Source organism: Mytilus californianus, unplaced genomic scaffold (assembly GCF_021869535.1).
Source record: "Mytilus californianus isolate M0D057914Y unplaced genomic scaffold, xbMytCali1.0.p SCAF_9, whole genome shotgun sequence".
Taxonomy (NCBI): Eukaryota; Metazoa; Mollusca; class Bivalvia; order Mytilida; family Mytilidae; genus Mytilus; species Mytilus californianus.
Genome location: NW_026262745.1, coordinates 19,309,532 through 19,325,345, shown reverse-complemented (window position 1 = coordinate 19,325,345; position 15,814 = coordinate 19,309,532).

The window sequence follows — 15,814 nt, the reverse complement described above, 5'->3', positions numbered from 1 at the left end:
AATATATCCGCTCAAAGTTATATTTCTGCATGTCTTTTGTACCTTTGGGCTAGTTATCCAAAACCCCTAATCAGTTTCGGTCATATACAAAAAAAGCAAATATTCATTTCGCGTTTACTAGCCATAAATCATAAAAGCAATCAGGTGAGGTACTTGTATTTAGATAAACACAACAATGAACATGTACAATAGGGATCAAAGTATGGGTTCATGTACAGTTGTCTTTAATTACTTTAGTTAATTTATATGTGTTCATTATAATTGTTTTAACTAAGACAGAAGGTATTGCGTAGTCAGTGTTTATTGTTTCTATATGAAAAGCTGAAAATTGCATAGCATTTTTTGCAAACGTTTTTAATATTACATTCAAAAGAAAAATAAAAAAAAAATATGTTCTTTTGTATTGTGAACGTCCGTTCTGAAAGAAATAACCTGTAAGACGGGAAACATCCATGGTTACAATAAACATTTGAACGAACAAGCTCGAGATTAGAATTTTCGGAAGGAAATAGTATATTACTCAAAGTCACCCACATTTTAACATCACTTTACATTAAACCAAATATATATACACTGTAACAAAAATAACTGATGTTCAGTAAATATATTTTTGTTTGTATATCTTTCAGTGAAATAATTATATAGACTTTACTAATAAATGTTCGATTTATTCCTGTGAACTTGAACATATAATAGTACAATGTAAATAACAGTTTTCATATGCCATCATATTATTCTAACAATACTTAACAACGTACGTGAAATAAAGGATACAACAGATACTGTTAAGTCTGCCTCATATCTTGAATCACGCCTAGAAATGAAAAAATAGGATTGGTTGAGAACAAAAATTTACGACAAAAGAGATGATTTCAGCTTTCCAATTGTGAACTTTCCATTTCTAAGGAGCAACATTCCAGCAGCAGTATTGCAATTCATTTGGATAAGTTCGAGTTCTATCCGACGCAGCTCATTTATTAAAGTTTGGAACTGAAACATGTTGTAAAATTATAATGCGATTTATGTATAGGCCTTTTTTTTTGCAAAAATCGAAACAGTGAGAAGTGAAAACTTACCTTGACGAGGCGGAGTCTGAGATATATTTATTGTTTCTTTTAATTCTATATAGAATTTTTTTCTAATTTTATATCTTTATTACACATTTAATGTAATGTGTACTGTATAAAGAGATGCGACTTTCGACATGGCATATACCGTAGTATAACTCGAAAAACGAAATTTTCTAGACATCTGTTTCGTGTGAGGGTCACAAAATTAAGATCATGCATACTGATGCCATAACGAATTGATTAACCGTTTTGAGATATCGGTGTCACAGATGACCACAAATACGTTCCAGTTGTCGGAACCACAATCCCATTCTCATTTCCACGATTGTGGTATCACCGAATCAGACTCATCACCGAATTTTTACTTACATGAGCAACATGACGAATGCCACAAGTGAAACAGGATCTGTTGACCTTTCCGAAACACCCGAGATCACCCCACATTTTTTGCTGCTGTTCGGGTTCCTCGGTCTTAAGTTTTCTATGTGATGTTTTTGGACTTGTTTGTCTTTTCGTTGTATTTCGTTTTTTTGCCATGGCGTCGTCAGTATATCTCGACTTATGAGTTTTGAATGACCCCGTATTTTTGAAAGATAATTTTGAATGGAGAGAATATGATAAAGCCACTTATTTGGTCCCTTGAATTCGAAAATCAAGACGTATCATAAATTTATCAGCTATCATCCTTCAGAAGTCATTAAGAAGAAAGGCTGACAGAAAAGAAATCAGTATTAATATTTCTAAATTGAGTCTTACATATTTGCTTTAGAGCTTCAAACGACCTCCACTTCTTCAAAACTGGAATTCTGCAAAATATAGCTTCATTTTGAAATCTTGTCATTAATACACTAAATATAGGTAAAATATCTCCCCAAATCATGAATTAAATTAATACCGACCGACCTTTGTTTCTATGAATAGGGTTTATACCCTAATAAGTGAATCCTCATTGAGTGAAACCGTCAAATGAAACACATTATGAGCTTACCAAAGCATGCGAAAATAGTGAATATATAACATATAAGATTTCAATCTCTCTCAAAAGAACTTTTAAAGTTGACAGTACACCACAAGTTTATTAACCACCTTTAAAAACAAAGGGATTTACCCGTTTGATTTGTCAGCTTTATAAATGTAACAGATCTGTTAGGTTTTTTTCGGGGCAAGGTGTGTGAACAATGTTAACCGTATTTTAAAAAGCTGACCAGTTATTAAATCCTATTGTCCTTTACTTTTCTGCACTGTATTCAAGTAGGGCAAACAAATGTGATATGACTACTGTAGAACTGTTTCAATTTTTTTAGGTCATCTTATCTTTAAAACCTAATGACTTTGTTTTGCGTACGGCCTTCATGAGTTCAACTACCAATATAAAGGCATATGTATTTTTTAGCTTGCTTTAAGAATGGGAGAGGCGAAAAATACCAAAAGGACATTCAAACTCACACGTGAAAAACAAACTGACAACGCCATGGCAAAAGAAAGGAAAAAAGACAAAAAGATAAACAACAGTATATAAAACACAACATAGAAAAATAAAGACTGAGCAACACGAACCCCACCAAAAACCGCAAATAGTAGATGAGACGGTATTGTCTATTGTTGATTTGCTGGTACGTGTTTTTGTTTGTTTGTTTTATTGTTATAATAATGGAGTTTAAATTCCTTTTGTGTACTAATTTCCAATTTACATTTATAAATCTTCTGTTATTTTCACTGATCAGACTTAAACAGGAAGTGGCTAAGATATTCAATGCATGTATTTTTTAACTGATGGTTCAATTCCAACTGAGGCTCAAACTAAATGTCTAAAAGTGTTGCTTTAGTTTAGTGTAAATGCCAATTGAAAAATGTAGAAGGGATAGTGGCATTTTAGTATACCATTAGACAAATATCTGAAGTATTTGCACATGCTATTTGACTTTTCATAAGTAAATGCAACTTGAAATCTTAACAGAAAGTATTTTTTTATTTTTTTCATCAAAATGTGTATTGGTCATAATTCGAAAACATCCCATTTGTACGAAAAAAAATGTATTATACGGGTATAATTTGATTGCACTTTCAATGCAATTAATAAGTATTGAGAACCACAACAATTTATTTTTTAGAAAATTATCTTCAAATTTTATTTAAAAAAAAGAAACTGAAATATATGCAGATAGCTGTCCTTTTTGTAGTATGTGGTCTCGACTATTAAAGCAATTTGTCAAAGTATATAGAAGGCAGTTTCCAAATGATATTTTTTCTTAAATCTGACATTCCGTCGGATCCTTCATAAGCCATAAAACTAGTGTACACATTGTTTGATCTATAGTTTAAAAATACGATGTACACTAGTTTTATGGCTTATGAAGGATCCGACGGAATGTCAGATTTTTTCTTAAATCTAACATTCCGTCGGATCCTTCATAAGCCATAAAACTAGTGAACATCGTATTTTGAAACTATAGATCAAACAATGTGTCAATAGAGTGCAAACTTGACTTATCTGATGAAAAAAATTAACCAATACAAATCTACGTTTATTTGGATAAGAAATATAGGCCGTAAATATATACGATCCATGTAAGCTACCGATCATTTGAATACACGTATTCTAAAAGGTTATCAATTTAACATTGGAATAAGATCTTTGAATATTATTATCGGTAGTTACACTGATTTTGTTATCATAAATCGAAACATAACTAAATATGAATTTCTATACAGTTTTTAACATTTCCGGTTCTGCATCCTGTTGATACTCGCATTATGACATAGCACAAGTGTATGTCTTCCTAAACTGTTTATGTCGTCTTTGTACTAAATCCATCGGATGTGTACTGATTGATATTTAGTCTTGGATACATGCTTTTTTTATAAGTTTTTTTTATTGGTTTTGAACTAGCGTTCAGTAACTGCGAATACTCTCAGATCTGTACTTTATATTTACTGTTTTTGTTACTACGTGTAATTGTTTTTGTGTCGATCTGAAGAGTCAAACCCTTTTCAACTTGGTTTTATAGTGTTTTTTATGTTTTGCTGCTACATCCGGGTTAGGGGAAGGTTGGGCGCTCGCTATCATGTTTAACTTCTGTATGTGCCTGTCCCAAGTCAGGAGCTTCTAATTCAGTGGTTTTTGTTTGTAGCTGTAAATTTTGTTTGTTGTTTTTTACATAAATCAGACCGTTGGTTTTCTTGTTTGAATTGGTTTACATTTCGTCATGTCGGGGATTTTCATAGCTTGCTATGCGGTATGGGTTTTGCTCATTTCTGAAGACCGAATGGTGACCTATAGTTGCTAACATGTACGCCATTTGGTCTTATATTTTATTATACCTGTTATTATAACGGGAAAACAATGAAGTGGTTATCATGAATTAAATTCTTTTTGGAAATTGTGCTATGTCAAATATATTAATTACACAGTTTGCTGATAAATGGGTGTCTAAAAGAATCGAGTAAAAGCCGAAAGATCAGTCCAACCAAGAATGCTTTCCTTATGTTGCAGAATCGCCTAAAATGATAAGTTATTGCATTTCAATAGAAATACATTACAAAGTATCTCATAATCCTTTTATATAGCTTCATTTAAATTTCGTAAAATTGATACATGTGAGTATACACTCGTACTATTTCGATGAAACTTTAGAATTATGATAGTCATGCCCTCTGTAAATGAGCATGGTTTAGAAATTTCTTTATTTTGTTACCAACTTTTTTCTATGGAACTGCACGAAATTTAAAAAAAAAAACATGACTAGAATATATTTCACTTAAAAGCTATAATCATTAACGACAGATAAAAATTAATTTTGTCAAATTTCACCTTCTCGGTGAGAGCGATTTGCATGGTATAAAACATTCATATCAATTTTGATTTTTTTTCTTCTTATCTAGACATACTTTATATCATGCATTTATAATAATACCACACATATAATTTTTTAAAACAAGTTTAACCTTCGCAGTGTCAGAAATTAATGTCAGCTTTTGTTCTGTATTGTATTGGATATTTTACAGCTTTGAGATAAAACGACGGTTTTTATAACATCTTTTTTTCAAAAGTAGTTACTATAATTATATTAGATTTTAGGATACTTTTATTTTGGTGTTTCAGTTTCATATGTACCGGTATTAATAGAGGATATAAAATGCGACAGAAACAGTGAATAGCTTCCATTTTGAGGTCAGAATAAGAAACTGTGAAAACATAATGTAGCATAAAATAGATAAACTAACAGATTATTCATTAGACGAAGGAGGTTATATGCGAATCTCCTTGAAAGGGCTGACACGCGATGCCGTTTATTTAAAAAAAAACCTGCATATATTTACTCTCTATAATGAATTAAATAATTTCTGTAAGGTACACGAAAATTGATACTATCGACTTCATTATCACTTAAAGAACACAACAATTGTAACCCATAAATTGATGCTTTAATTTACCATATAGCAAGGGTTATTCCTGCAACGTTGTTGTCGGTTGATTTTTTTTTTTTGTAATGTTTTTTTAGTGTCGGTTGAGACTAACTTTTGTAAATTGTATATTTTGATTGTTTAACTAATTATTTTTAACAAATGAATATCTAAATCTAGCATATTGGTCAGCATTGAGTAAACGCATTTGTAAACAGAGCTATCAGTTTCTAATATGTAATAACTGAAGATAAGATATTTACACTACACAACACAAATCATACAATGAAATTAATGTTAGTTATATAGATTAAAGCAAAGAACATGCGTCATTATAAATGTATCAATTTTGACTATTAGCGGTTATCCAACGATATGTGATCACATATCGACATATTCTTCGATTCGACGGGTCTCGAATACCTATACTGTCAGAACATCTGTATATAATTTCATCCGTTCAGTTATTGACTGAAACTAATGCACCGAAGCAATAAATAACGGATCGAAATAAAAAATACTTGTTTTACAACTTTCGGATTTTAATTAAGTGTTCAATATATATATTAAAGTTGTTTCAAACAAAGATTAGTTTAAAAATCACTAACCTATAAACATATTGACCCATGCGGACAACATAAAAATAACTTATCCACTAAAACATGGATTCAGGATAGGTCTATCCTGAGAAACACAACTGATCAACTTTATCAAGGATATTACCTTAAACATGGATACAGGGAAACAAACTGACTGCATAATTATGGATGTTTCAAAGGCCTTCGATAAAATTAGTCACAGTCTAGGAACACACAAACTGGGCCACCATGGCATCAGAGGGAAACAAAATTGGATCTAAAATTTTCTTTCTGGCTGGAAACAAGTGATAGTTGTAGAAGGGAGAAATCTGAGGGTCGTCAAGTTGATTACTTATTCCTTATCCATTATTCGTTACTTATTCCTTATTCGTTACCTATTCGTTATTTATTCCTTATTCGTTACCTATTCGATACTTAATCCTTATTCCTTAGTCGTTACTTATTCGATTTTAATAGGTATCCCCCTTTTATTGCTTTATTTTCTTATCTCTGGTAATAGTTCTTGGTTTATCGAGCTGAAATCACCTTTTTAGCTCGTAGCTATCCGTTTTTTGCGCCCGACTGATCCCCTCTTACTTACTCCCTTCTTATTTGTTCTTTATTCGATTTTTAAACGTTGCACCTTTGAATTACTTTATTTTAGTGTCTCTGGTGTTGGTTCTTGGTTCGTAGAGGTGAAATTATCCCATTAGCGCATGTGTACCCGTTTCCGCGCTGTACTGATACCTGTTAATTATTCGCTATTTATTTAATCCTTATTCGATTTTCATATGTTGCTTTAAAGTGAATAAGGAACGAATAAGTAGCGAATAAGTAACAGGGTATCAGTCGAGCGCTGAAACGGGTACATACCGCTAATAGGGTTTTTTCCAATCTATACACCCACAGCTAACACCAGAGACAAGAAAAAAATAGAAGTATATTAAAACTGGTGTTGTCGTATAAAAATCAGTGGTGTTTATAGTGAAATGGAGGTATAATATTTAGTTATAATATACCTCCATTTTACGTAGAAGAACCACTATAAACACCACTGATTTTTATACGACAACACCATAACATAATAATATCGCAAATTTGCAAATAAATTTGCGATAGTATTATGTTATGGTGTTGTCTTCGTCTGCGTCTGAAGACATTTTGGTTCGCAGACAGTAACTTGAGTATCAGTTCATGGATCGCTATGAAATTTTAGCACAAGGTTCCATTCGACGAAAGAATAGTTGAGATTGTTTTTTGGGGCTATTGTCCTTGCGGTTTTGTAATTAGGAGCCAAAAATATCAGTTTTACTGGTTCATGGAAAACAAATTGGTTCGTAGACAATAATTTTAGTGTAGGTGTATGGATGTGTAAGACATTTTAGTACAAGGTTCCATTCTAAAATAGGAGGATTGGGATTGATTTTAGGGGTTATTGTCCTAGCGGTTTTGTAACTAGGGACCAGAAAGGGACCGAACACAATTATTCGTTTATTCGGTCAATATTTAAGCACAAGATTCCACACCACAATAGGAAGGTTAATTTTGGGGGTTATTGTCATAGCTGTTAAGGAATTAGGGGCCAAAAAGGGTCTAATAAAATCAATTTGTTTTGGCAGGTTCACAGACAATAACTTTAGTATAAGTGTATGAATCTCAATTAAATTTTAGCACAAGGTTCCATACCACAATAGGAAGGTTGGGATTTATTTTGGGTGTTATTGTCGTATACGTAGCTGTTTCGGAATTAAGGGCCAAAAAGGGGCCAAAATAAGCATTTTTCATGTTTCAGGACAATAATTGGTGTATAAGAGTACAGATTTCTATGAAATTTTACCACAAGGTTCCATACTTCAAAGGGAAAGTTTGGAATGATGGCCCATGTCGTTTAATAATTAGGGTCGAAAAGGGACAGAAAACAACTATTTTTCTGGTTTGCAGGCAATAACTTGAGTACAAGTGTATGGATCTCTATTCAATTTTAGCACAATGATTCCATACCACAATAGGAAGGTTGAAGTTTATTTTTGGGGGTTATTATCGTAGCTGTTTAGGAATTAGGGGTAAAAAAGGGCCTAAAAAAACAATTATTTGTCTGGTTCAACGACAATAACTTGAGTATAACTGTATAGATCTGTATATAATTTAAACACTAGGTTCCATTCCACAATAGGAAGGTTGGGATTTATTTTGGGGGTTATTGTTGTAGCTGTTTAGTAATTAAGGACCAAAAAGGGGTAAAAAAGAAACATGTTTCATGTTTCAGGCAATATTTGTGTATTAGAGTTTGGATTTCTAAGAAATTTTAATACAAGGTTCCATTGTTATTGTGTATTTTTATTATTTTTATTTTGAGGCCTTTCTTCAAATTGGTCAACATTAAGGACCAAAGGGTCCAAAATACAACTTTTTTTACAAAAAAAAAAGAATTCTTGAAGTTCTTTGATATGCTGAATCTAAGCGTGTTTTTAGATTTTTGATTTGGGGCATGGTCGGCTCACATTAAGGTCCAAAGGGTCCAAAATTAAACTTTGTTTGATTTTAAAGAAAAAGAATGGTTGGGTTTCTCTTGATATGCTGAATCTAAGCGTGTATTTAGATATTTGGTTTTGGGCACAGAAACAATCAGCGTCCCACAAGATCCCAGTTTGTTCCTCCTCTACATAAATGACATACCAGAAGGTATTCGCTCAAGGATTAGATTCGTTGCTGACGATACCATAGTACACCTTAAAATTGAGAATGGAAAGGGGGAATATGTCAAAGAGACAACAATCCGACCAAAGAGCAGCCGAAAGCCACCAATGGGTCTTCAACGCAGCGAGAAAATCCCACATCCGGGGGTGGGCCTCAGCTGACCCCTAAATAAAAATTTGCACTTGTTCAGTGAAAATGGGCGTCATACCAAACTCCAAAACATATAAATGAACTAAAATTAAAAACTATACAAGACTAACAAAGGCCAGAGGCTCCTGACTTGGTACAGGCGCAAAAATGTGGCGGGGCTAAACATGTTGAATGAGATCTCAACCCTCCCCCTATACCTCTAGCTAATGTAGAATAAAGAAATGTCAGAAAAGGGACAAAAGAAACTAAGCAAAATGACAATGATACATAAATTAACAAAGGACTACTAGCAGTTACTGACATGCTAGCTCCAGACCTCAATTAAACTGATTGAAAGATTATGTCCTCATCATATGTTAGCATCAGGCAACCTTAGGCGTTACTATTTTAGCGATCAATCAGCGGTCATCGATCAATCACCGATCAGTCAAGTTCACGTCAAACTCACGTCTCCAATCCGTCAGACTTATATTAAAAAATTTTCACTGATTAGACGGATCGGACAGATCGGTCGGATTGACCTTTCTGACTGATTGAACTCAACTACGTCACATGTTGAACTCATACAAATTGCGGAATCTCAGTTTCGTTTCATTTAATTAAAATGGCGCCACGGAAAAATATGAGTCGTTCATGTACAGAAGCTTGACAGTTTATTATTAATCATTTAGTAAGTTTTAAGAATTAAAAGAGAAGAGAAATATGCACATGAAACTACGTTGAAATATATATTAAAGAATTGTCATTGTCGTTTATATTAAGGCTATTCACAAACCCGATGAGTGCTTAGACGGTGTGTATCGCGACTGTTCTAAATGCTCTAAAATTTGAGATTAAATGATCATTCATTGCAAATTTCGTTGTATAATTTTCAATAAAATAAAGAAATATGCATGTTGGACACTCGAAAGTAATGCAAACAAAATATAAAGTAAATTTTCCTTCAAAATTCACCATATTGGTTAGGGGAACAACCCAACAAAAGTTTATTATATCCGATGATGGTTTTATGTAATTAAATCTTCATGAAATGAAAAAGAAATGCACTGTTATTCAAGACGGAAAAGAGTTTAAATATCTTAATCTCTATATTATATAAATATTTATTAAATAATATATTAAATTTAATAAAAAGTTACTTATCCTAATTCAATAAAAACAGCTGATTGCTAACAACAGTGCATTATTTTGATAAAAAGAAGAAATATTGGTATTTCTCAACAATGACATCATTGAAATAAAGAAATAATTGCATTCTTATTCAACACAAACAACAGTTTAAGTATCTTTATCCTAATATTATTCATATCTTATAAAAAACACTGATCTATAGACATTCATAATGAATGATTGCAAATGACGTTGTAATTTGTAATATATTCTATATTAAAAAAACTTAGTCCAAATATTAAACATTTAATCTGTTTATAATATACTAAAATATATAAAAAGTTTCTATTTTGAATTAAGTATCACTAATGGAGTTGTATCAACATTTAAATTTTTGTATTAATTTATATTTCCTAAGTCCTACTTGTCCTAGGACTGTCACAATAACTCTGCCAAAAAATCATCTGAAAAGAACAAAATTCAAACTTGATCCACATGTATAACTTGTCATGGTTAAAATATATAACCAATATCAAACTTGTCTACTCTGTATCTTCAAAAATGATGAAAAAGTAAGGAAAACTGATTATTTGCGTATTTTTAAGTCCGAAGACCATAACTCTGTCAAAAAATTATCTGAACCGAACAAAATTCGAATGTGATCTGTAAATTGTCATGGTTAAACTATATAAAAAATTTCAAATCAATTTCTTCAAGCATAACAAAAAAATGCGTAAAACTGATTATTGCATGAATTTTTTAAGTGCGAGAACCATAACTCTGAAAAAAAAAAAATCATCTGAATCAAATACAATAGAAATTTACCATATATACCAAATATCAAATCAATATCTCCAAGCGTGATGAAAAGAATTGAGGAAAAGTGATGATTAATTGCATGAATTTTTTAAGTCCAAGGACCATAACTCGGCACAAAATCATCAAACTGGAACAAAATTTAACCTTGATCTGTAATTGGTCATGATAAAAATATATTCCATAGGGAGAAGTGGTGAGATTTGAAAGAGAAGTGCTTGTTTGCTCGCGGCGCTACAATGTTTGGTTTTTACTATATAATAAAGGGCCATATGTATCTTATTTTCTTTTTATATTGTTCCATTCATATCTGAGTATACAATTAAAGTAGCAGTTCATATTCAAAGTTGTTTAAGTTTATCACATCTAGTTGCACAATTATATTAGTCCTCTTGTGAGAAACTACCAACTAAATATCTAGCACTAAAAAGATTTTTGTTTATATCAAAAAAGAAAAGAAAGTATAACTATATGAATTACAATTCAATTAAAAAACTATTCTGTTTATCATGTACTAGTATATGAAATTCAGTGTTTCTCATTTAAAAAAAGATATATAAATTTAACAAAGTTAAGCTGGGACATAAGAAAGAGTGAAATTGAAACAATGCATATACATGGAATAGAATAGATTAGATTAGAATAGAATAGAAAAAATAGAATGATGGGAAGGGATGGGATGGGATGGGATGGGATGGGATGGAATAATGTTTTATTGCTAATAGAATAGAATAGAATAGAATAGAATAGAATACAATAATGTTTTATTGCTAATCACAGCGCCCAAAGCTGAGCTGAATAATTACATTAAATTTATATACAATGATTACAATGATTACAATGATTACAATGATTACAATGATAGTTTAAACAATTGCAGATGAAAAAAAACACAAGGAAAACAATACAAATAAATCCAAAAAAGAAATAAATCAATCCATTCAATTAAGGTGGCTGGGGCGTCTTTATTAAAATCCATAGAATTGTTTAATAATTTGTCAAAATGAAGTTTTTGTCATGTTTTTTTCAAAAATATAATAAAAAGTATGGGTCACCGGACTTTTTTTCACGCTACAGGTTGTGCATAATTGTCAGATTTTGTATAGATTATGCATAGAAAATCCAATTTTGTGTGATAAAAAGAAAACTACACGATAGAATTTTAAGATAAAATGTGAGAAGATAGCTCTTGTAATATGCTTTCAGATAAGAAAAAGAAAAAGTGGGGTCACCGAACTTGTTTTCTTGCTACATATTAAAATAAGTAAATTCACAACACTTTCTATTATAAAATTACTCTATCTGAGTTATCTTCCCTACTATCTGAGTTATGTCCCCTTATTTGGCAAAGTTGAAAAAAATGAATCAAACACAATTATGGAGTTTTTTTTAGAAATTACGGCCGTAAATATGATGAAACATATAATTTTCTATATTTACATCAAAAGTCTAACACATGAATTACAAACTACTCTCAAAATTTGCACATTTCATTTAAGATCTAGACCAACTGTTATCTGCTGCTTCAAAATCAAAGATGGAGGAAGACACCCGAGCCACCTTAAGACCAGCAATAAAAACCAGCTGGTACATTTAATAATATATTAGGTACAGTGACCCAGTTCTATAATATTGACAAGTTGGACCAAACTCACCTACCATTTCTAACTATATATCATTGTAATAAAAGATAAATATAATTTTATTTGAAAAAATAATCTTTCGATTAACTATGGTACTTGTAGGAATTCCTGTATTTTTTTATAAATAACAAGACAAGATATTCATTTAAAAGTTTAATAATCTTGGGATCCTCAGAGCTCATAAGCCAGACTCATCAGCCAATGTTTTTATATTTGGCACCCTTTGTTCTTTATGAAAAATTGCCTGCGCTCTTCTATATATTTTGGACATTGAAGTAAAAAGTGTATTTCATCTTCAATATTATTTTTACAAATTTGGCATTTTCTATCATTCACAATAACAATTTTGTATCTTCCTGATTCTATTTCTAATTTATGTGCACGTAGTCGAAATTTAGTAATCATATGTCTTTGTTCATTATTCAAATCCAAATATGGTTCAAATTTGAATTGAGATTTAAACAGTCAATATGTACGAAATTTATTTGTCTTATTACCATCTCTAAAATCAGAAAATATTTCGTTTTTCCAAATATGGTTATATTTTAATCTCAATTGTGAGAAAATCTTTTTTTTTTTAAATTTAAATTTTGATAATTTGTAAATATCTTTATCAAGATGTAAAAAAATCAAAATTGAGTGGATGTTTCCTAGCATGATAATTTGTCCTACATGGAAATATATGCATTAATCAAGTAGATCTAACCAAAAGTCTGTTCATGCGTGTGGAATGCGTATTTTTTCCTTTTTGGATCAATAATCTTCTGTCAGCTGTGCCATTCATGCATCCGTAGTTATTATCGAAAGAATACGGATTTCGTTCATAGCTGGTCCGTTTCCGATTAATCCCGCCTCTGATCCGTAGTTCGAACAAATATTTCAATAGACAATCTCAACACGTAATAGCTTTTCTAAAAAGCTAGACGTCTTTAGCTGATGAAAGTGGAAAATGTTTTCGCTTTGTAGTTTAATTCATTCAGAATAGCCTTGTTTATAGATTGTAGTGGATTACAAAACTTATAAAAGGCTTAGACATGTCCATTGTAGAAGACCGTATGTTGAACTTTAGAAGTATATTGTTTTTTTTTTTTTTTTTTTATTAATTGGGTTGCTTTCTAAATACATTATGGACACTTACATGTATGGGCTTTGCTCATTGTTGAAGGCCGTACGGTGACCTAGCTATAGTTGTTAATTTCTGTGTCATTTGGTCTCTTGTGGAGAGTAGTCTCTGGCAATCATACCACATCTTCTTTTTTATATTCACATCTTTTTTTAAATCATGCATACATATTAAATATGGCTTAAAATATGCTAGCATACATGTATAATTGCTTTTTGGAGTGTCAAAAATTCGTTGGAAGTATTTGATAAATTGTATGCTTATATTGGTGATTTCGAAACTGTTCAAAGTTTTGATTTTTTCTACCCTATATACCACGTTGCCTCATAATCTTATTAAGAAAAAAATCACACACCTGATTAAATGGGCATTTAAAAAGTCGGAATGCGAATATATATAGGTAATTTTTTAGTAACAACAAACAAAAGAACTATGTCAATTGGACCTGCTTTGATACTATAACTGCCCTTGAACTTTTACTAGATAACATTTTTGTTCGCTATGGAGATTCCGTATATCGTCAGGTTATCGGAATTCCCATGGGGACTAACTGTGCACCACTTACATGTATTGTAGACCTGTTTTCTGTATTGTTATGAGTTACAATTTATGACTAAAATCAGCAAAGACCCATCGAAACAACATCTGATTCAAAAATTTAATAACACTTTTAGATATTTAGATGACATATTGGCTCTCAATAATGACGACTTCAGTATGTACACTAAAGAGATTTATCCTGCCAAACTGACTTTAAATAAAGCTAATACTAATAATGAACACTGCCCTTTCCTGGATCTTGATATCTTTATCTTTAACGGGAAACTTAATACCAAAATGTATGATAAAAGAGGTGATTTTTCATTTCCTATTGTTAATTATCCATGTTTAGATGGTGACGTTCCCTTGTCGCCATCTTATGGTGTTTATATATCGCAACTTGTTCGATTCGCTCGTGTATGTAACAACCTATTTGATTTCAACGAAAGAAATCTCAGTATTACTGAAAAATTATTACACCAGGGTTTTCGGTATCACAAACTAGTCAAACCATTTACTAAATTTTATCATCGGTACAAGGACATCATTCGTAAATATAAATCAACATGCAGACATCTTATACGTTCAGGTATTTCACATCCAATATTTTATGGTAATATTCTTTACAAAGCACAAAAATGTCGGCATTCACCTCAAGAGCTAACCAAACCTTTAAACAGGCTTATTCGGAAAGGATATAGTTACGATACTGTTGTCAAGTCATTAAGGATTGCATATTTTGGTATTAATATTAATTCACTCATAGGGTCTTTGCATCGGAAATAAAGACATTTATTCTAAAACCAGTTGTTGGCATGATACGGGTTATGTTCTTCTCATATATTTTATGATGGTATGATACTAAACCCCTAACTGGAGGGATTGTACTTGATTTTCATATGATGAAGACATAATCTTTCAGCTTAATGTCAGCTGGTATGCATGGAGAAAACGGCCTTGATCCTAGTACTGCTATTCAACTAGTAAGAACCTTTGTACAACCTATCCTAACATATGGTCTCAAAGCTATACTACCAACTTCTCAAAATCTACTGAAATTGGAAAAATTTCAGAAGAAGCTATTAAAACAAATATTATCTGTACCAATATCTTCTCCAGATCCTTGTATTTACATCCTATCTGGCATCCTACCTATAGAAGCTCAAATCGATCAGAAATCATTAAATCTATTTATTAACATTTGTAACCAAAATAAGGAAAATCTGGAAAAGAAAATAGCATGAAGGCAATTAATTGCAAAAAGACACTAACAGCTGGTTCATAGCGATCAAGAGAGTGCTATTCAAATACGAATTACCATCACCAATCCTACTACTGAATGATCCACCAACGAAAAATTCATGGAAGAAATCCGTCAGTGTAGCAATCGACCCCTATTGGAAAAATGTACTAATACAAAAAAAGTTGTACTCACTGAAATACCTTGGAACATTGAACTTATCACAAGGGAATTGTCATACTTTATTATCCATTGGTAATACAAGTGACCCAACTAGAGAGGCAGTCCGTATGTCCGTGAAATTAAAGGTTATTACTGATACGTACATTTTACAATCTCATAGATCAAGATCAAGAAACACCTATCTTTAAACTATGTGATATAGATGTCGAAGATCGTTCTCACTTTTTACTACATTGTAAAATACTTCAATGCATTAGAGA